The sequence below is a fragment of the Nerophis lumbriciformis genome, linkage group LG39 (genome assembly GCF_033978685.3).
Source record: "Nerophis lumbriciformis linkage group LG39, RoL_Nlum_v2.1, whole genome shotgun sequence".
Classification (NCBI taxonomy): Eukaryota; Metazoa; Chordata; class Actinopteri; order Syngnathiformes; family Syngnathidae; genus Nerophis; species Nerophis lumbriciformis.
Window position 1 is genome coordinate 914,041 of NC_084586.2, and position 22,743 is coordinate 936,783.

At 40.6% G+C, this 22,743-nt stretch overlaps 1 long non-coding RNA gene across 2 annotated transcripts in view; it reads right to left on the reverse strand.

Moving 5' to 3' along the window:
• The window catches only part of LOC140677629 (uncharacterized), a 100,135-nt gene that overhangs the window by 17,546 nt on the left and 59,846 nt on the right, over positions 1 to 22,743 (reverse strand). Inside the window, exons 5-7 of one of the 2 annotated variants that reach the window (XR_012049418.1) lie at positions 16,814 to 16,907; positions 16,617 to 16,719; positions 310 to 451 (exon numbers count right to left, since the gene is read on the reverse strand). This is a non-coding gene — a long non-coding RNA (uncharacterized lncRNA). Of the gene's footprint in view, positions 1 to 309; positions 452 to 16,616; positions 16,720 to 16,813; positions 16,908 to 22,743 lie in introns of those variants that run through there. The other variant, XR_012049417.1, reaches the window with a different exon arrangement.

The window sequence follows — 22,743 nt, forward strand, 5'->3', positions numbered from 1 at the left end:
GAAGCAAAAATGATTAAAGCACAATTTATTTTGATGATATTCCAATAATTTACTTTTATTCCTAAACAAATGTAAAATGTACAATAATATTATTTTGTACAAATTAACTACTTAAACTAATATTATGTTTATATTAATATTAATAGCATTATTCACATAAAAATGTGTTATTAGTTAAAGTATTTATAATAATATATTGTTAAAATGTTCAATTCTATGACAAAAATTACATATATTTTTCACCTCATTTATTCATATCTGTCACATTGTGTTGGTGACGAACCCCAAGATGCAGAGATGTTGATAGGCATTGAGCGGGAAACCATTATTTAATGTCCAAAAGTAAAAATAAAGAAAAGACACAAACCAGGAACGCCAAACTGGAAAACGGGAAACAGGATCCAGCAAACAGGAACTCGGAACAAAAAGTCAGAAAGCAGTCCACGGCATCCTGGAACAGAGACAAGTAACAGGTAGGAGCTACAAGTATTCCTGACAATAATCCAGCAGTGCCTGGAGGGCAGGGCAGGTATAAATAGCAGCTGGCTGATTGACACCAGGTGTGGCCAGGTGCCAATCAGCCACAGCACTCAGAGAGACAAACAGGAAACTGAACCAAAATAAGAGTGCTGACAGGAAATAAAACAAAAATAGGAAAAACTCAAACTTGACCAAACTGTCAGGGACAAGCCTGACAATATCTTTGTCATTACACTGGCAAAATAATCGAGGACAAATCTTTAAACCACATTTTTTCAATGCCATTCCACTAATTTACTTTTAAATACATTTATCAATTAAATCAATCTAATAAACATTATTTTCATCAAATTTATAACGCACTGTTTAATATCATTACCACTAATATAATTGTGTATATATTATTGGGGATAAGTTGATTGGCAACACTAAATGGTCCCTAGTGTGTGGATGTGAGTGTGAATGTTGTCTGTCTATCTGTGTTGGCCCTGCGATGAGGTGGCGACTTGTCCAGGGTGTACCCCACCTTCCGCCCGATTGTAGCTGAGATAGGCTCCAGCGCCCCCCGCGACCCCAAAGGGAATAAGCGGTAGAAAATGGATGGATGGATGGATTATTGATAAAAGGTATTCACATTAAAAATGGGTAACTAATTAATATTATTTAATAGAAATAGTGTCACGATTGGGTCGCAGCTTCTTTCAAGATGCAAAAGACGGCTCCGGACGAAGGCGTTAAGGTAGGATTGGATTTATTAATATAAATCGCCCAACTACCAAAAATAATAATAATAATAATAATACCTGGGATTTATATAGCGCTTTTCTAAGTACCCAAAGTCGCTTTACATGTAGAACCCATCATTCATTCACACCTGGTGGTGGTAAGCTACTTTCATAGCCACAGCTGCCCTGGGGTAGACTGACGGAAGCGTGGCTGCAATTTGCGCCAACGGCCCCTCCGACCACCACCTATCATTCATCATTCCATTCACCGGTGTGAGTGGCACCGGGGGCAAAGGGTGAAGTGTCCCGCCCAAGGACACAACGGCAGCGATTTTTTTTTTTTGGATGGTAAGAGGCGGGGAGCGAACCTGCAACCCTCAGGTTTCTGGCACGGTTGCTCTACCCACTACGCCATGCCGCCCCAAAATACAAACAACACAACAAAAAGGCAAGCGTGCCTAAAACACATGAAGCTACTATTTAGCAGAAGCTATGGCATATCAATCAATCAATCAATCAATGTTTATTTATATAGCCCTAAATCACAAGTGTCTCAAAGGGCTGCACAAGCCACAACGACATCCTCGGTACAAAGCCCACATACGGGCAAGGAAAAACTCACCCCAGTGGGACGTCGATGTGAATGACTATGAGAAACCTTGGAGAGGACCGCATATGTGGGTAACCCCCCCCCCCTCTAGGGGAGACCGAAAGCAATGGATGTCGAGTGGGTCTGACATAATATTGTGAGAGTCCAGTCCATAGTGGATCCAACATAATAGTAAGAGTCCAGTCCATAGTGGGGCCAGCAGGACACCATCCCGAGCGGAGACGGGTCAGCAGCGCAGAGATGTTCCCAGCCGATGCACAGGCGAGCGGTCCATCCCGGGTCCCGACTCTGGACAGCCAGCACTTCATCCATGGCCACCGGACCTGTGCCCCCCCCCCCCTCAAGGAAAAGGGGAGCAGAGGAGAAAAGAAAAGAAACGGCAGATCAACTGGTCTAACAGGGGGGCTATTTAAAGGCTAGAGTATACAAATGAGTTTTAAGATGGGACTTAAATGCTTCTACTGAGGTAGCATCTCTAATTGTTACCGGGAGGGCATTCCATAGTACTGGAGCCCCAATAGAAAACGCTCTATAGCCCGCAGACTTTTTTTGGGCTCTGGGTATCACTAATAAGCCGGAGTTCTTTGAACGCAGATTTCTTGCCGGGACATATGGTACAATGCAATCGACAAGATAGGACGGAGCTAGACCGTGTAGTATTTTATACGTAAGTAGTAAAACCTTAAAGTCACTTCTTAAGTGCACAGGAAGCCAGTGCAGGTGAGCCAGTATAGGCGTAATATGATCAAACTTTCTTGTTCTTGTCAAAAGTCTAGCAGCCGCATTTTGTACCAACTGTAATTTTTTAATGCTAGACATAGGGAGCCCCGAAAATAATACGTTACAGTAGTCGAGACGAGACGTAACGAACGCATGAATAATGATCTCAGCGTCGCTAGTGGACAAAATGGAACGAATTTTAGCGATATTACGGAGATGAAAGAAGGCCGTTTTAGTAACACTCTTAATGTGTGACTCAAAGGAGAGAGTTGGGTGGAAGATAATACCCAGATTCTTTACTGATTCGCCTTGTGTAATTGTTTGGTTGTCAAATGTTAAGGTGGTATTATTAAATAAATGTCGGTGTTTAGCAGGACCGATAATCAGCATTTCCGTTTTCTTGGCGTTGAGTTGCAAGAAGTTAGCGGACATCCATTGTTTAATGTCATTAAGACACGCCTCCAGCTGACTACAATCCGGCGTGTTGGTCAGCTTTAGGGGCATGTAGAGTTGGGTGTCATCAGCATAACAATGAAAGCTAACACCGTATTTGCGTATGATGTCACCTAGCGGCAACATGTAAATACTAAAGAGTGCAGGGCCAAGAACCGAACCCTGAGGAACTCCGCACGTTACCTTAACATAGTCCGAGGTCACATTATTATGGGAGACGCATTGCATCCTGTCAGTAAGATAAGAGTTAAACCACGACAAAGCTAAGTCTGACATACCAATACGTGTTTTGATACGCTCTAATAAAATATTATGATCGACGGTATCGAAAGCAGCGCTAAGATCAAGAAGCAGCAACATAGATGACGCATCAGAATCCATCGTTAGCAGTAGATCATTAGTCATTTTTGCGAGGGCTGTCTCCGTAGAGTGATTTGCCCTGAAACCGGATTGAAAAGGTTCACAGAGATTGTTAGACACTAAGTGTTCATTTAGCTGCTGTGCGACAATTTTTTCGAGGATTTTCGAAATAAAGGGAAGGTGGGACACCGGTCGGTAGTTTACCATGAGGTCAGGATCAAGGTTAGGTCTTTTGAGCAGAGGATGAATAACCGCTTTCTTGAATGCTAGGGGAACAGTGCCAGAGGAAAGTGATAAGTTTATAATATTTAGCACTGATGGACCTAATAATACAAAAAGCTCCTTGATAAGTTTCCCAGGAAGTGGGTCAAGTAAACATGTTGTTTGTTTTATCCCACTTACACGCTGTAATAGTTCCTCTAATGTTATTTCATCAAAAAGAGAGAGACTATTTTGTATTGCAGTATCCGCATAGAACATGAACACTTACTTGGTCAGAACGTGACGTAAACAATGAAGCCAGGCCGACTGACTGGTTAAATAATGCCTCTGATTAGTGCTCGGGAAGCAGGTGAGCACTAATCAGAGACAGGTGAACACAATAAGTCGCCATGGTGACAAAAAACAAACAAGGAAGCCTAAACGGGAACTAAAGAAGTCCAAAACTAACAGAACATAACTAAACAAAACAGGGAGGGGGACATGGTGGTGGGTCGCCAGACCGAGTGTCCCCGAATCCACCGAGGACAAGTCATGTGGCGGCGGCGAGTGGAACGCCGCTGCAGCAGGCGAGGCGGGCGACCCGGGAACGGCCACATTGGTGGCCGACGGGGATGTGGGTGCACTTGGCGGGGCGGACGACCAGGGAGCGGCCACATCTGTGGTCGACAGGGAGGTGGGCGCGTTGGCGGCGTCGTTGCAGGCGTGGAGGCAGCGGACGAGTCAGGAGTGGACGCAGCAGGCGGCGAAGCTTGGCGCGGAGCTTGGCATGGAGGAGCTTGACGTGGTGCAGGAACTGGTGTCTGGCGTGGTGTAGGAACTGGTGTCTGGCGAGGTGCAGGAACAGGAGCTAGCCGAGGAGCAGGAACTGGACCAGATGCTAGCCGAGGAGCAGGAACTGGAGCAGATGCTAGCCGAGGAGCAGGAACTGGAGCAGATGCTAGCCGAGGAGCAAGAAGTTCAGGTGCTGAAGATAGTGGCGTCTGCAGGCCCACCGAGATGATGGTGGCATCTGCAGGCCCACCGAGATGATGGTGGCATCTGCAAGCCCACCGGAGATGATGGTGGCGTCTGCAAGCCCACCGGAGATGATGGTGACGTCTGCAAGCCCACCGGAGATGATGGTGGGGTCTGGGCTGGAGGTTGCTGCCTGGCAGGTCGAAAGACTGGTGGTGGCGGCTGGGCTGAAGGTTGCTGCCTGACTGGGCGCAGCTGAGCCACCTCACCAGCACAGCTCCCGGCCCCAGACCCCCCCTCAAAAAGCGGATACCAGACGTGCTCCTCGCGGTCTGGAACAGTCTTTCGGGGTGGGTGGAGGGAGGTCAGGAGGGGGGCAGAATCCTCCCCTCTAAATTGTCCAAATTGTCCCCCCCCCCCCCCCCCCCCCCCCCACCTGAGATTGTGTGGGAGGATAGGAGGAAAAAGTCTGTGTCGTGGGCGGGGCTAGAGTCCTTAGGGGCGGAAGTGACTGAGGTTGACAAAAAAATGTCCTGATGGTATTTTATTTTTGGAAAAAAGTCTTTAGGAGGTGGCTGACAAAGGGAGACAGACGGAAAAAAAAGAAAACCCTGATCAGGGTCTTCCCTTGAAGACGCCGGCGGAATGATGTCATCGCCGTGCGCCGTTTCCGTGACGTCCTCGGAAGTGGGCGGAGTGACGTCATTCAAAATGGATGGAGTTTAGTTTTTGCCCGAGTTCATTTGGCTTGCAGCCCAATCTAAAAATTGTTTGGCAAAACTAAACAAGGGGTTACCAAACAATGGCGGCGAGGAAGACTGGGCTGCATGTGGCGTGCTGTGTTCCGGAGGAGGAGTTTGGGGGAACGACGCGTCTTGGCGGCGAAACGAAGCCTTTCTGGGTGGCTTCCGTCTTCGGCGGCGCGTCTCCATCTCCTGGCTGTCAATTGCGAAAGAACTGACAGCTGGCTTCATTCTGTCACGATTGGGTCGCAGCTTGCTGCACGGTTGTTCTTTCAAGATGCAAAAGACGGCTCCGGACGAAGGCGTAAAGGTAGGATTGGATTTATTAACATAAATCACCCAACTACCAAAAACACAAACAACACAACAAGAAGGCAAGCGTGCCTAAAACACATGAAGCTACTATTTAGCAGAAGCTATGGCATAGAACATGAACACTTGCTTGGTCAGAACGTGACGTAAACAATGAAGCCAGGCCGACTGACTGGCAAAGGCAACTTAAATAATGCCTCTGATTAGTGCTCGGGAAGCAGGTGAGCACTAATCAGAGACAGGTGAACACAATAAGTCGCCATGGTGACAAAAACAAACAAGGAAGCCTAAACGGGAACTAAAGAAGTCCAAAACTAACAGAACATAACTAAACAAAACATGATACGGACCACGGATTATGACAAACATATTGCTGTGATTTAAAATTGTAACTATATGTATATTCCAAACTAATATATTCATGTCTATATTGTCATTACTTGGGCAAAATGATCAAGCAAAAATTATTAAAGCACATTTGTGTCATGTCTGTGTAATCATGTTTCTTTTTAGTCATGTTTTGTTTAGTTTAGTTATTGGACTCTTTAGTTTCTGGCTTTTCACTCCCTTGTCTTGTTTCCATGGTTACCCATTAGTTTCACCTGTTCCACGTTTGGACTCATTGTGCACTCTTGTTTGTCACCATAGCAACCCATTAGTTTTCACCTGTCACGTCACGCACCTGTTTCACGTTTTGAGTCACGCACCTGTTTTAGTTAATCATGTCTGTAGTATTTAAGTTCATTGTTTTCAGTTTGTCTTTCTGGCGACATCCCGCATTTATGCTTCTGCACACTCTCCACACACCCTTAAGACCCTTGCTGCTCTTTTTTCATGCCGGTTTCTCGTCCAAGTACGTTTTCTTTATTCATGCCAGTTTGCAAGTTTTGTTTAATTGTTCATAGTTTCTGCCTTTGTGCAAGTTTTGTGTTTATAGTCAAGTTTTGTACTTCCGCCCCTGTGCGCGCCTTTTGTTTGATCCTTTTTTTTTTGTAGTTATAGTGTTTAATTAAATCATGTACTCCCCTTCACGCCACGTATGGTCCAAATCTTTTGCACCTCGGGAGAACAAACCACGCCACAGTACCAGTCGTGACAATTTGAAGAATTATGAAAACATATTTTACATTCTAATAATTTACTTTAATTAGTTAAATTGGTATTGTAATTATTTTTCAAACCAAAATAAATAAAGCATGGCTTAATACCAGTAATACTGTACTGACTTTTTTCATATTAATAGTATTTTTTTAATAATATTGACATTGATTTCACTATTAATACTTAATAGGTAATAATATATATTTTTTAAATAAAAAATGTGTTCTCATAATTTAAAATAATATACAATACATGTATTTTTTAAACAATTAATTCATGATTTTATTAATATGGGGTGGCTATGATGGCGCAAAAATTATGATTTAAAAGTGGCAATTTTAATAAAAATAAATCTGGTGACAAATAGTTTTAATCACATTTTGGGTCAATGAACAAAACATCGTTTTTCTGGCCGACTCTCCCTATCCATTCTCAACCGTGTGACACAGTGAAATTATTTGCCAGCAGTTGCCGTAGAAACAGCACCGTGAGTGACTCAATGCCAATTGACAAACTCTGCCTAGCAACAAGTAGCAAAACAAAACATCCGTTAATGCATTCATTAAGTTAACGTTACGACATTTAGTAGTTTTAATAAGCACTTTGTACATCATTTAAAGGTTTATTAGGGAATATTTTTCTCTCACGTCAAATATGTGTGTCTCTTTATAAGCATACACTTGAGTAAAAGATGAGCTGTGAGTTTTTTTTGTTTTTGTTGAGGAGCACAAAGCTTTTCAGTCTTCGCTGGTTGCATCAATAGCTCCTTTATTGGCAGACGACGTGCAAAAAAAACCAACAAAAAAACCCCTAAAAACTCTTGGGAGTGACTGAATGGACGCCTCCTGTTTGTCCCCTCATGGCTTGAGTCCAAACGGAGCGTGTGAGTGTCACTTGACGCGCTAAAAACAACAAGACTGTCGCCTCCTTCCCACCGCCCTTCACTTTTTCTACAGCTCGCCTTGGCGGTAAGCAATGATGTGGACGTTTGTGGACTACGTATTGGACATGATTTTATACTCATCACACAAAGCAGTGTAATAGAGATAAAGTATCTACAGTCGTGGTCAAAAGTTGACATACACGTGTAAAGAAGATAATGTCATGGCTGTCTTGAGTTTCTAATCATTTCTACAACTCTTATTTTTTTGTGATAGAATGATTGGCGCACATACTTGTTGGTCACAAAAAACATATATGAAGTTTGGTTCTTTTATGAATTTATTATGGGTCTACTGAAAATGTGCTGGGTCAAAAGTATACATACAGCAATGTTCATATTTGCTTACATGTCCCTTGGCAAGTTTCACTGCAATAAGGCACTTTTGGTAGCCATCCACAAGCTTCTGCTTGAATTTTTGACCACTCCTCTTGACAAAATTGGCTAATTGTGTTGGTTTTCTGACATGGACTTGTTTCTTCAGCATTGTCCACACATTTAAGTCAGGACTTTGGGAAGGCCATTCTAAAACCTTCATTCTAGCCTGATTTAGCCATTCCTTTACCACTTTTGACCATACTTGCCAACCTTGAGACCTCCGATTTCAGGGGGTGGGGGGGCGTGGCTAAGCGGGGAGGAGTATATTTACAGCTAGAATTCACCAAGTCAAGTATTTCATATATATATATATATATATATATATATATATATATATATATATATATATATATATATATATATATATATATATATAAAAGAAATACTTGACTTTCAGTGAATTCTAGCTATATATATATATATATATAATTATTTTATTATATATATATATATATACATATATATAAATAAAATAAATACTTGAATTTCAGTGTTCATTTATTTACACATATACACGCACATAACACTCATCTACTCATTGTTGAGTTAAGGGTTGAATTGTCTATCCTTGTTCTATTCTCTGTCACTATTTTTCTAACCATGCTGAACACCTTTTCGCAGGTACCCAGAAAGGTTTCGAGTACCACCAAAAAACGGAATCTCTGAAGACAGTATAAAAATCTGTGTTAAAGGTGTACAAATACTGTTTGTATAATAAGTATGTTATTGTTTACAAATGAGGGTTAAGAGTTCAGTACTAAAAAAAAAGAAAAAAGAATGTGGCTTAAGTACAGTTTTTTAATTGAGCTGCTGCATTTTTTGGTTGGGTTGTTTATTTATTTTGAGGAACTTCTCAATTTCTAAAAGGGGAGGAATGTTATAGAGTGATCTATGTTTGTCTGTTGCCATCTCCTGATGAATGTTGGCTATAGCGTACTGGGGTTACTTTTTGGTTGGCCAACGATTTACGTGGGGTTGCGCACCTGACGTCAAGTGTGTGAGTCTGTTCTGAAGTCTACAGTAAAGAGACGTACTTCATCACCTCACCTGGTTATTGCCTCCAACTCAATATATTACAACAACATTGCTGTTTACGGCAGACGAACTGCTTTACGGTAGAATAAAACATGACTGCTGTTGTTGTGTGTTGTTACCGCGCTGGGAGGACCTTAATGAAACTGCCTAACAATAAACCCATATAAGAAACCAAGAACTGGCCCTCCATCATTCTACAGTTATAACGTGTGTTGTGGGAAAGCGGACGTGAATACAGGCTGTTGACACGTCACTCAGGTCCGCATGGAGCTGGAGGGGGCGTGGCTTCCAGCTGCGCCTGAATTTCGGGAGATTTTCGGGAGAAAATTTGTCCCGGGAGGTTTTCGGGAGAGGCGCTGAATTTCAGGAGTCTCCCAGAAAATCCGGGAGGGTTGGCAAGTATGCTTTTGACGTGTGTTTGGGGTAGAGATGTCCAATAATGGCTTTTTTGCCGATATCCGATATTCCGATATTGTCCGACTCTTAATTACCGATTCCGATATCAACCAATACATGGGGGGCGGTATGGCGTAGCGGGTAGAGCGGCCGTGCTAGAAACCTGAGGGTTGCAGGTTCGCTCCCCGCCTCTTGACATCCAAATCGCTGCCGTTGTGTCCTTGGGCAGGACACTTCACTCTTGCCCCCGGTGCCGCTCACACTGGTGAATGAATGATGAATGAATGAAAGGTGGTGGTCGGAGGGGCCGTAGGCGCAAACTGGCAGCCTCGCTTCCATCAGTCTACCCCGGGGCAGCTGTGGCTACAAATGTAGCTTACCACCACCAGGTGTGAATGAATGATGGGTTCCCACTTCTCTGTAAGCGCTTTGAGCATCTAATCATAGAAAAGCGCGATATAGAATCTAATCCATTATTATTATTATTATTATTATATATACAGTCGTGGAATTAACACATTATTATGCCTAATTTTGTTGTGATGCCCCGCTGGATGCATTAAACAATGTAACAAGGTTTTCCAAAATAAATCAACTCAAGTTATGGAAAAAAGTGCCAACATGGCACTGCCATATTTATTATTGAAGTCACAAAGTGCATTCTTTTTTTTTAACATGCCTCAAAACAGCAGCTTGGAATTTGGGACATGCTCTCACTGAGAGAGCATGAGGAGGTTGAGGTGGGCGGGGTTGGGGGTTAGGGGGTAGCAAGGTGGTGTATATTGTAGAGTCCCGGAAGAGTTAGTGCTGCAAGGGGTTCTGGGTATTTGTTCTGTTGTGTTTATGTTGTGTTACGGTGCGGATGTTCTACCGAAATGTGTTTGTCAATCTTGTTTGGTGTGGGTTCACAGTGTGGCGCATATTTGTAACAGTGTTAAAGTTGTTTGTATGGCCACCCTCAGTGTGAACTGTATGGCTGTTGACCAAGTATGCGGCCATTCACTTGTGTGTGTGAAAAGCCGTACATATTATGTGACTGGGCTGGCACGCTAAGGCAGTGCCTTTAAGGTTTATTGGATCTCTGTACTTCCTCCTACGACCGTGTACACAACGGCGTTTTAAAAAGTCATAAATTTTACTTTTTGAAACCGATACCGATCATTTTGAAACCGATACCGATCATTTCCGATATTACATTTTAAAGCATTTATCGGCAGTCCGATATTATCGGACATCCCTAGTTTGGGGTCATTGTCCTGTTGGAACACCGAACTGCGCCCAAGACCTAACCTACGGGCTGATGATTTTAGGTTGTCCTGAAGAATTTGGAAGTAATCCTCCTTTTTCATTGTCCCATTTACTCTCTGTAAAGCACCAGTTCCATCGGCAGCAAAACAGGCCCAGAGCATAATACTACCACCACCATGCTTGACGGTAGGAGTGGTGTTCCTGGGATTAAAGGCCTCTCCTTTTTTCCTCCAAACATATTGCTGGGTATTGTGGCCAAACAGCTCAATTTTTGTTTCATCTGACCACAGAACTTTGCCCGTTCATGGGCGCTGGCATTGCAGCAGGCCCATAATTAATAAACAATTGTGTCATGATATCATGAGGCCATTTATATATATTTATTAATCTCTGGTGTACAAGCGGCCCTCTGAGGGCAGCCATAACTGCCATGTGGTCCAAAGGGAAATTGAGTTTGACCCCCTCCAAAATCTATAAAGGGGACCCCAGCAGGGGCGTCACTAGCTTTTAAGGACAGGGGGGGGCTTAGCCCCCAGGAGATGCACAGGATGCGAACGAACGTAGCGCACAAGCACAAAACTTCCCAAACGGCTAACAAAGACTTAGAAATTATTCATTGTTATTATTATTATTTCAGTGGGTTTATTTTCAATCTGTGTTCAGTACAACAACAAACATGACATTTTGTTTACAGCATCAACAAGAAACAATGACTTGCATGATCCTTCAAGATGCACTGAAACACAATGAAAGTCATGGCATTAGCCTCGATGTTATTCATTCACAATATAGAGGCTAATGCCACGACGTTTGCTCACAATACAATAATTGTTTGTTCCCAAATATTTTGAAGTTGCACAGATTACATTTTGGGCACATATGTGACTAAAATGGTTGTAAATTCAAGCCCTGGAAATATTACTTAATTACTTGAATTAAAGTAATATCTGGATCGGGATAATTTGTCTTGTATATTATATATTTATATATATTATGGCAAGCCGTTAAAGAAATTAAATATATATGGAAGTCTGCATAGAAATGAGAAACGTATATATACAGTAAATAAGAAAGACTTAGAGTCCGTCTGCTGATCTGAAAAAGAGCCGAAGCTGTCAAAGAGTTGAGGGTCCATCTTCAAAGTGCAATGCTGAAACAAATAATGCAAACAATAAAATGTAACTTCCAGGGCTTGGAAGTTAACGTAGTCCCGTCGTCCCGGGGACGGTAAAAAAAATGCACGGGACAAAATTAAATGCTCCCCGGTACTATGGCTTTTAACCCATACTTGCCAACCCTCCCGAATTTTCCGGGAGACTCCCGAAATTCAGCGCCTCTCCCGAAAAACTCCCGGGACAAATATTCTCCCGAAAATCTCCCGATTTTCAGCCAGAGCTTGAGGCCACGCCCCCTCCAGCTCCATGCGGACCTGAGTGAGGACAGCCTTTTTTTTATGATGGGAGGACAACAGGGTGACAAGAACTAAATCATCCAGACTAGAGATAAATTGTATTATTATGTTTATCTTACCTAAAAATAAATATATTTATTAATTTAAAAAAAAAAAAAACTAAATACATTTTTACTATATTTTGCTAAAAACATCAACATTAATTGAATTTTTATTTTTATTTTTTTCTGACTCCTTATTACATCCAGCCATAGAATTATACATTAAAATAAATTTAATTAATTTTAAATTATCATAATAATTCATTTAAAATGACCATATTTAATTATTAAAATAATTGCTTGTTTATCAACAACTTTAGCATTTTATTCATTACATTTTGAAGCTCTCAGAAGCCAAGTTATGTTATATTCCTTAAGATTTATTTATGCAAGTTTGAAGTATTTTTTTATCTAAACACAGTTTTTTTTGCATATTTTCAGGATATATATATATATATATATGTATATACTGTATATATATGTATGAAATACTTGACTTGGTGAATTCTAGCTGTCAATATACTCCTCCCCTCTTAAGCACGCCCCCGCCCTCAACCACGCCCCCGTCCCACCCCCGACCACGCCCCCCACCCCCCCATCTCCCGAAATCGGAGGTCTCAAGGTTGGCAAGTATGTTTTAACCATTGTTTTTCTTTTTATGTATTTATTCATTTTACATTTTATAATAAATGTCTTGGTTTTTCCACTCTCTGAAAATCCTATGAAATGTTTAACAAGCCATCCTATAATAATACTACAGCCATTAATGTAACAATACAATAAAACAAATATATTTAATGATGTTTTTTTCATTATTTTAACAATAGGCTAATGTATATTACTTTATATAGATTCTACAAGAAACACAAAACTTAAAAACTAAATTATTTACAATTGCAGACACAAGGTTCTTGGTCTGCAGTGCTGTGTGCTAATGCGCTTCGTACACCTGCAAGACCGCAAGCAAGGTCGCAGAGAAAATGCGGACTGGATTTTGAGTGATGTGGGCATTTTCTATATCAACAAGTCCAAGGACCGCAAGCAAGGTCGCAGAGAAAATGCGGACTGGATTTTTGAGTGATGTGGGCATTTTCTATATGAACAAGTCCAAGGACCGCAAGCAAGGTCGCAGAGAAAACGCGGACTGGATTTTGAGTGATGTGGGCATTTTCTATATGAACAAGTCCAAGGACCGCGAGCAAGGTCGCAGAGAAAATGCGGACTGGATTTTGAGTGATGTGGGCATTTACTATATGAACAAGTCCAGGGACCGCAAGCAAGGTCGCAGAGAAAATGCGGACTGGATTTTGAGTGATGTGGGCATTTTCTATATGAACAAGTCCAGGGACCGCAAGCAAGGTCGCAGAGAAAATGCGGACTGGATTTTGAGTGATGTGGGCATTTTCTATATGAACAAGTGGAATGGATTGGGGGCAGCACGGTGGAAGAGGGGTTAGTGTGTCTGCCTCACAATACGAAGGTCCTGAGTAGTCTTGGGTTCAATCCCGGGCTCGGGATCTTTCTGTGTGGAGTTTGCATGTTCTCCCCGTGACTGCGTGGGTTCCCCCCGGGTTCTCCGGCTTCCTCCCACCTCCAAAGACATGCACCTGGGGATAAGTTGATTGGCAACACTAAATGGTCCCTAGTGTGTGAATGTGAGTGTGAATGTTGTCTGTCTATCTGTGTTGGCCCTGCGATAAGGTGGCGACTTGTCCAGGGTGTACCCCGCCTTCCGCCCGATTGTAGCTGAGATAGGCTCCAGCGCCCCCCGCAACCCCAAAAGGGAATAAGCGGTAGAAAATGGATGGATGGATGGAATGGATTGGATACCGACGCACTAAAGGGGCTCTCTACCTTACGCTATGAAGTGAGGGGAAACTGAGTGAATAATGACAGGTTATATGATTATTTATTTAAACTCATATTCGGGCCACTTTATAATGAATATGTCGGCATGCATTTGTAAAAAAAAATTAATAAAATAATTTTTTATTTTTTTTAATTTTTTTTTATTAACACCAAATTATTTAGGGGGGCTTAAGAACATTTTAGGGGGAATTGAGCCCCCCTAAAATAGGCCTAACAACGCCAATGGACCCCAGTATTTTTCAATGTTTCTGTATGTTTGGACACCTCTTTTTACATGCTAAACACAGTGAAATATACTGTATTTACATAAACAAGTTAAACTAGCAAAAGCACAGACCTCCACCAGGCTCTCTCTCCCAATAGTAAGGAATCCTCAACCACTGACTTACTGTAAATGGAAAAACAGTACTAGTGTTTTATAGTAAACTCTACTACCAAATTTTCCGGACCATAGGGCGCACCGGATTATAAGGCGCACCGCCGATGAGCGGGTCTAGTCAAGTCTATTTTCATACAAAAGGCGCACTGGAATATAGGGCGCATTAAAGGGGTCTTTTTTTCTTCTCTTGAAAACATACTACATAACATGTAATGGTGTTTCTTTGGTCAAAATGTTGCATAGATGATGTTTTACAGATCATCTTCAAGCCGCTTTCTGACAGTCGCTTCAGAAAGCTCGGTCTTATTTACGTGGCTCACCTTCGGCGGCGTCTTCTCCCCGTCATCTTTGTTGTAGCGGTGTAGCGTGCAAGGACGGGAGTGGAAGAAGTGACAAAAGATAAAGCTAATTGTTTTAATGACATTCCGACTTTACTTCAATCAATAATGGAGCAGCATCTCCTCATCCGTGGCTCACTAGTGCAACAACAACAACGCCAGAAATGTGTCCCGTGAAAAAACGTCCGACCGGAACTCTCTAATAACTAAAGTTTCTTGGGTGTATAATGTAAACTCACTACACCGGTATGTTTTAGCGCTTTCATGGCGAGTTTACTGACAGATATAAGTAAGAACTTTACACTACTTTATATCAAAAATGGCAACAGCGGAGGATGAATGTCCCATAATAAGAAGATAGAGAAAAAGAAGAAGCTTATCGACTACGGTGTCAGCGCGGACTACAAAGGCGGACGCGCGCTAATTTTCAGGACTCATGCAAATCCCAAATACAGATCAGCAGGTACCAGAAGGTAAGAAAAGTTGCTTTAGCATAATATTGCGAAACAAGCCAGATAATATGTCTTACCTTATACACACACACCATAATAATACTGGTATGTTGAAGGACAGTACAATCCATCAAGCGGTGCGGCTTCATAGCTTACCAAAGTCGTACTAAAACATTTTTATAGATTGTTGAGCGCCGTGTGTAATGTTCTATATTCTCAATGCGGCATATGCAATTTTGGGAACATCTCTGCGCTGCTGACCCGTCTCCGCTCGGGATGGTTTCCTGCTGACCCCACTGTGGACTGGACTCTTACTGTTATGCTGGATCCACTATGGACTGGACTCTCACAATATTATGTTAGACCCACTCGACATCCATTGCATTCGGTCTCCCTAGAGGGGGGGGGTTACCCACATATGCGGTCCTCTCCAAGGTTTCTCATAGTCATTCACATCGACGTCCCACTGGGGTGAGTTTTTCCTTGCCCTTATGTGGGCTATACCGAGGATGTCGTTGTGGCTTGTGCAGCCCTTTGAGACACTTGTGATTTAGGGCTATATAAATAAACATTGATTGATTGATTGATTGATACTTGAGTCATATTGCAGTCTACACGTATCTCTTATGTGTGACTGCCATCATATTGCAGTCTAGACATATGTCTAGTGGCCTTGTGGTTAGAGTGTCCGTCCTGAGATCGGTAGGTTGTGAGTTCAAACCCCGGCCGAGTCATACCAAAGACTATAAAAATGGGAGCCATTACCTCCCTGTTTGGCACTCAGCATCAAGGGTTGGAATTGGGGGTTAAATCACCAAAAATGATTCCCGGGCGCGGCCACCGCTGCTGCCCACTGCTCCCCTCACCTCCCAGGGGGTGATCAAGGGTGATGGGTCAAATGCAGAGAATAATTTCGCCACACCTAGTGTGTGTGTGACAATCATTGGTACTTTAACTTGAACTTTATCTCGGTATAGCTCGGTTGGTAGCGTGGCCGTGCCAGCAACTTGAGGGCTGCAGGTTCGATCCCCGCTTCCGCCGTCCTAGTCACTGCCCTTGTGTCCTTGGGCAAGACACTTTACCCACCTGCTCCCAGTGCCACCCACACTGGTTTAAATGGAACTTAGATATTGGGTTTCACTATGTAAAAAGTGCTATATAAATATAATTCCCTCTAATGTGTGACTGCCATCTAGTGGTCACACTTATCATTTCACCATGTACCAAATTAAATAGCTTTGAGGTCGGTAAGCACAACCAAAATGATTCCGTACATTAGGCGCACCGGGTTATAAGGCGCACTGTCGAGTTTTGAGAAAATGAAATAATTTTAAGTGCGCCTTATAGTCTGACAAATACGGTATTTTTAATTTTTTTTGACAATGTATTTTTGTGCAAAAAGAGATTGGGAGCCCCAACCAGCCCCACCCAATCCCCAACTTTAAGCACCTTTGCTGGTTCTTGCAGGAAAGAGTCCTCCCTGCAGGGTGCCACTTTTACACAGAGGCCCGACACGGACACAGAAGAGGGCTCTGCTCACTCGCAAATACATCTGTAAAATACAAAATATCAACATCAGGTGTCATAAAATAACCCCGCAGCACTTTATTGCCCTTTTTCATGGCAACAGCGTGAAGTCATCCCACCTCAAAACAGCAGCTTTCTGATGCTAAACAAGCTTGGAAACAGGACCGGGGCATCTTTGCGGTTGCCGTAGCAACCCTGCATCGTTTACTTACACTAGAGGAAAAGAGGAGAATAAAAAATATTGCATTTATTTGCTACAAATGAACCAAAAAAGGCATTTTCCTCTTTTGCATGCAAAGCCGGTTGGGCTCGGCTGCTTTCCGTGGCCATTAAGTGAGGATTAGTGCTGCTGGGGGCATGACACATCCCTTTGAAGGGCCTCATTCCTTCCTTGCTTTTGGACCTTTCAGGACGCCATCGCACAAGGGAGCATGCGGACGGTCCTTCACTGCCAATTAGCGAGCAGGAATGCCAGCAAAGTTCAAGGAGAACGCCGCTTGTGTTTTCCCCCCCTGCTGACTCTCTGACATAGCGGGCGTTCTGTTGGCCACTGCATTAGGCACACCCGCACAGTGCAATGAGCACCAAAAGAAGAGGTCACTTCTAATGTGAAAACACTGAGACAATGAACCGTATATTACATTTGAGGGAAGACCTGTTAAAGAAAAGATGGCTTAATTAGACCATTTATTTAGAAAAAAAAAAAATTTGAACAAAAACACATTTTTCAGCACAAGTTGCCTATACTGGCAGAATAAAAAAAACATGTCGTCCTATTAATCAATTCTAAATTAATTAATTATGAAATGTATTTTGTATAACTTAGACTTAGACAAACTTTATTGATCCACAAGGGGAATTGTTCCACACAGTAGCCCAGTTACAAAGGATGGAAAGGATGAGGATTAAAAGGATAATGCACTAAAGGGCACAAAAAGAGGGCGAAAACAAATGGTATAAAGTAGACTAAAAATTTACCATAGTAGCAATATAAATTATAACATGTATGTAATATTTACATATTATATATATACAGTATATAATATATAGTGATATATTATATATAACAAACAAGAAAAACATTTTTGTTGTTTATTTTCTTGTTTATTATTGTTGTACAAAATACAATTGTATTTATTTCCTTCTCTTAGGTTTTGCACTATTCTAATACTAATACTGTTATATTGTTATTCTCATTGTTGGTTTTTATTTTTTATTCTTTTTGTAATATGTTTCTATTATGTTTCCATTTATACCCCTATTATATACTTTTTAAATTCGATCTCAATTCTGTACACTGCTGCTGGAATTTTAATTTTCCTGAGGGAACTCTCCTGAAGGAATCAATAAAGTACTATCTATCTATCTATCTATCTATCTATCTATTCAAAGTAAGATGTAGTTTTATTCTTATCGAGTCTAAATGTATATTTGCTCTCTCTAAAAATTACAATAAAAATTAGCTTACAAAAAACATTGAAAAATAAATAATAGCTTTGAATGGTCCACAATTCTACTGTACACACACGTTCCACAATACAGTTTACACACCATGTAATTCAACACGTGTATTCATATATTTATTTATGCATTCATTTAATTTTACATTTATATTTTTTGAAAAATATTAATAATTTATTCGATTTTTTTCAATGCAATGCAATATGTTTTAGTGTAATTAAATCAAAATTACAATAAAATTCACCTTATATCATTCTTCACTATTATTTATCCTTAAAAATACAAATTATATTATAGAGACACATGCCCATTTATTTTTTATTTTTTTTAATTAATACAAAAAAATCCCCCACAAAATATATATACATAATAGTTTTTAAATAATGTTCTCATTTGCATAGCTCTATATTAAAATGTATTCCAAATATATATTTTCGGGGACTATATTTGCTCATGGCAGCGTTGGCGCCCTCTGATGGCTACGGAAAGAAGTCTGACTATCTGGTGTGGTCCAAGTCCTGTTTCATAGGGTTTTTGGCCTTGAGCAATTCAAGTTTCTTTCTTCTTCACAGCTCTTGAAGGCAAGATCCTTAGCTTCCAATCCCCGCAATAAAAAATCAGTAGAAGAGGACGCAAAATTGAATACTTTCCACTTACCGTATTTTCCGGACCATAGGGCGCACCGGATTATTAGACACACTGCCGATGAATGGTCTATTTTCGATCTTTTTTCATACAAGTAAGAACTTTACACTACTTTATATTAGAAATGGCAACAGCGGAGGATGAATGTCCCATAACAAGAAGATAGAGAAAAAGAAGAAGCTTATCGGACTACAAAGGCGGATGCGCGCAATTTTTCAGGATTCATGCAGATCCCAAATACAGATCAGCAGGTACCAGAAGGTAAGAAAAGGTGTTTTCGCATAATATTGCGAAACAAAACGCCAGATAATGTCTCACCTTATACACACTATTTTCCTAATATACTTGTATGTTTAATGCGCCGACAATCCATTAAGCGGTGCGGCTTCATAGCTTACCAAAGTCGTACTAAAACATTTTGACTGATTTTTGAGCGCCGTGTGTAATGTATATATATTATAAATATTTTTAATGGAACATATAAAATGTTGGTGTTGTTTACTTGAGTCATCTTGCAGTCTACACATATCTCTTATGTTTGACTGCCATCTACTGGCTACACTTATCATTACACCATGTACCAAAAAAATTTGCTTCGAGGTCGGTAAGCAAAAGCAGAATTATTCCGTACATTAGGGTTATAAGGCGCACTGTCGAGTTTTGAGAAGAAAAAAAAAGATTTTAAGTGCGCCTTATAGTCCGGAAAATACGGTACCTTCTGCTGCGAGCCTGGAGTGGACCTATACGCGTCTGTTTCTACGATATGAATACTCTTAAGACCCGTAAAGTGGCCACTGGTGTGTCTGTCGCACAGCCAAAGATTCTCGGTAAAAAAAAAAAAAAAGCAGCATTACTGTACGCACACCAAGAAGGAACCATGAAGTCCTGCACTTTACTTTGAAGTTTACTTATAGACATCCTTTTTAGGAGCAGGTTTATGAAATAGGTGCCATTTTTTTTGTCAGGATTGGAGACACTCTTCGAAGAATAAACCATCATTTCTGTGTCCTTTACAGCAGTGGTCCACGGACCGGTTTAATGTAGGCATTATTTTCAGGGACCAGCTTCCCACTTGTGAAAAATACAACTCCCTATAACGCTGAATTAGTGTTGTTTCTTTGCAATGAAATGCAGATGGAAATCAGCCTTTTGGCTACAATCTGTCACATTTATATTGGATATGTTCATTAATGTGCATTGTATCATGTCACAAAGTTAGAACAAATGGCAACTTCCTATGAGGAGTTTGATTGTACATCTATAAACAAGCGCATTGGTGCATAGGTGTCAAACTCAAGGCCAGCAAAAGCCTGGAAATAATATGTGTCAATAAAATACCTTATATTTTATTTATTTTCTTAATAAAGATATTATTTTTTTTGTCTAGTTTGACAGGGGGAAAAATGGTGTCCAATATTGCAACAAATATTATATTATCTAACTTTGTTGGTCAAAATCCAAATAAATACTTAAATATCTGCTTAACTTACACTATATTGCCAAAAGTATTTGGCCACGTGCCTTGACTCACATATGAACTTGAAGTGCCATCCCATTCCTAACCCATAGGGTTCAATATGATGTCGGTCGGTCCACATTTTGCAGCTATTACAGCTTCAACTCTTCTGGGAAGGCTGTCCACAAGGTTGCCGAGTGTGTCTATAGGAATTTTCGACCATTCTTCCAAAAGCGCATTGGGGAGGTCACACACTGATGTTGGTCGTTCTAATTCATCCCAAAGGTGTTCTATCGGATTCAGGTCAGGACTCTGTGCAGGCCAGTCAAGTTCATCCACACCAGACTCTGTCATAAATGTCTTTATGGACCTTGCTTTGTGCACTGGTGCACAGTCATTTTGGAAGAGGAAGGGGCCCTGAGAGCGGCCCATTCTTTCACAAATGTTTGTAGAAACAGTCTCCGTGCCTAAGGGCTTGATTTTATACACCTGGGGCCGGGCCAAGTGATTAGGACACCTGATTCTGATGATTTGGATGGGTGGGCAAATACTTTTGGCAATATAGTGTATGGTTTCGAAGCAAGTTGATGAGAGTGCGGAAATATGACCATATCACACCAATTCTCAAATCCCTTCACTGGCTTCCTGTTCCACTCAGGATTGAATTCAAAGTCTCCCTACTAACCCACCAGTACCTCCATGGAAATGCCCCCCTCTCACTACTCACCCCCAAAATCTTCACACAATGGGGAGACCGGGCTTTCTGCTCCGCCGCTCCCAGTCTGCGGAATGCTCTCCCTGACCACCTGAGGGCACCACAGACTGTGGATGCTTTTAAAAAAGGCTTAAAAACCCTTCTTTTTAAAAAAGCCTTTTTTTTTTTTTAGATATATGCATACTAGTTCTAGCTATTTGGCTGTTCTAGTTTTTATTTTTTTATTATCTTTTTAATACACTGTAGCACTTTGAGGTTGTTTACTCAATGTAAAGTGCTTTTTACAAATACAATCTATTATTATTATTATTTTTATTATTAAGTTATCCATCAAATTGTACACTATAATAAAAATGACCAATAGATTTTACAATAAGATTTAGGGAGTTTTTTTTTTTTACAGTAAAATTCTGTCGACTGAGCTGTCAGTTTTTTTTTGTTTTTTTTTAAATCCACGGTTGATGATTTTATGGTACCACATTTTATTATGGTAAAAAAACTAGCAGCTGGGTTGCCAAAATAAAATTAAACAGCGGTAATGTATTTAAATTTACAGGAATATGTTGTAAAAATAATAATAATAAAATAACACTATGTATTTTACAGTAAAAGTCTGGCAACTAAGCTGCCAGTTTTTTTTCTGTAAAAAACTGTCAGCTGAGTTGCCAAAATAAAATTAAACAGCAGTACTGTATTTCTGTTTACAGTAATATGTTGTAAAAAATAATAATAATAAAATAATACCATATATTTTACAGTAAAAGTCTGGCAACTAAGCTGCCAGTTTTTTTTCTGTCAAAAAACTGGCAGCTGAGTTGCCAAAATAAAATTAAACAGCAGTACTGTATTTCTATTTACAGTAATATGCTGTAAAAATAAATAAATAAATAAAATAACACCATACATACCTGCCAACTTTTGAAATCAGAAAAACCTAGTAGCCAGGGTCCAAGGGCCGCAGGCCCCGGTAGGTCCAGGACAAAGTCCTGGTGGGGGGTTCCTTCGCCCCCCCGACGCAAATTGATTATTAGCATTCAGACAGGTTAAAATGTTGCTAAAACCATCACTTTTCTATCAGTCACAGTGACTTTTCAAAACAAAAATATTACAGCAAAAATCATATGGGTTGATTGACATGTTTATTCTGTAAGCTAACTTCAATAGTTTGAAATTATTTTGACAGTTAATGCCAGTTATCCTGTCAACCTTTCACAAGACTTCAATTTGTTCATTGAAAGTATAAACAGTATAAACAACTTTTACAGTAAACAAATGAATGAAACAAAAATTCCATTAAAAAAAAAATTGGTGTCATTATTAACTTTCTGTCCAAGATTGTATAATCTACTGCCTTGTTCAATTGTAAAAAATATTCTGTGCCTAAAATTCACATTTCTATCACAATTATCATACTGTAAACATGGTAAGCTAACTTCATTAAAATTAATAGTCCTGTCAATAGCATGGAATTACAATTCAAATGTAGTTTTTTTGTAAGCCTTTCAAAAGAATTCAAAATATGAAAAATTAATGAAAATGAATTGAAGCCATCAGACACTTGAAAAGTGGCACATCACATCTCTAATGTAATCATTTGAACTTTTCAACAGAAATAGCACTGCAAAAATATTAAGGACATACTTCTGTATTTTGGTAGTTATGCTGTCAACATTTAACAAGATTTCTTCAACTTGGACTTGAAAGCATAAATAGTATAAACACTTTTAACAGTATAACAGTATACATAACATTGGTGTCATTACCTTTTTGTT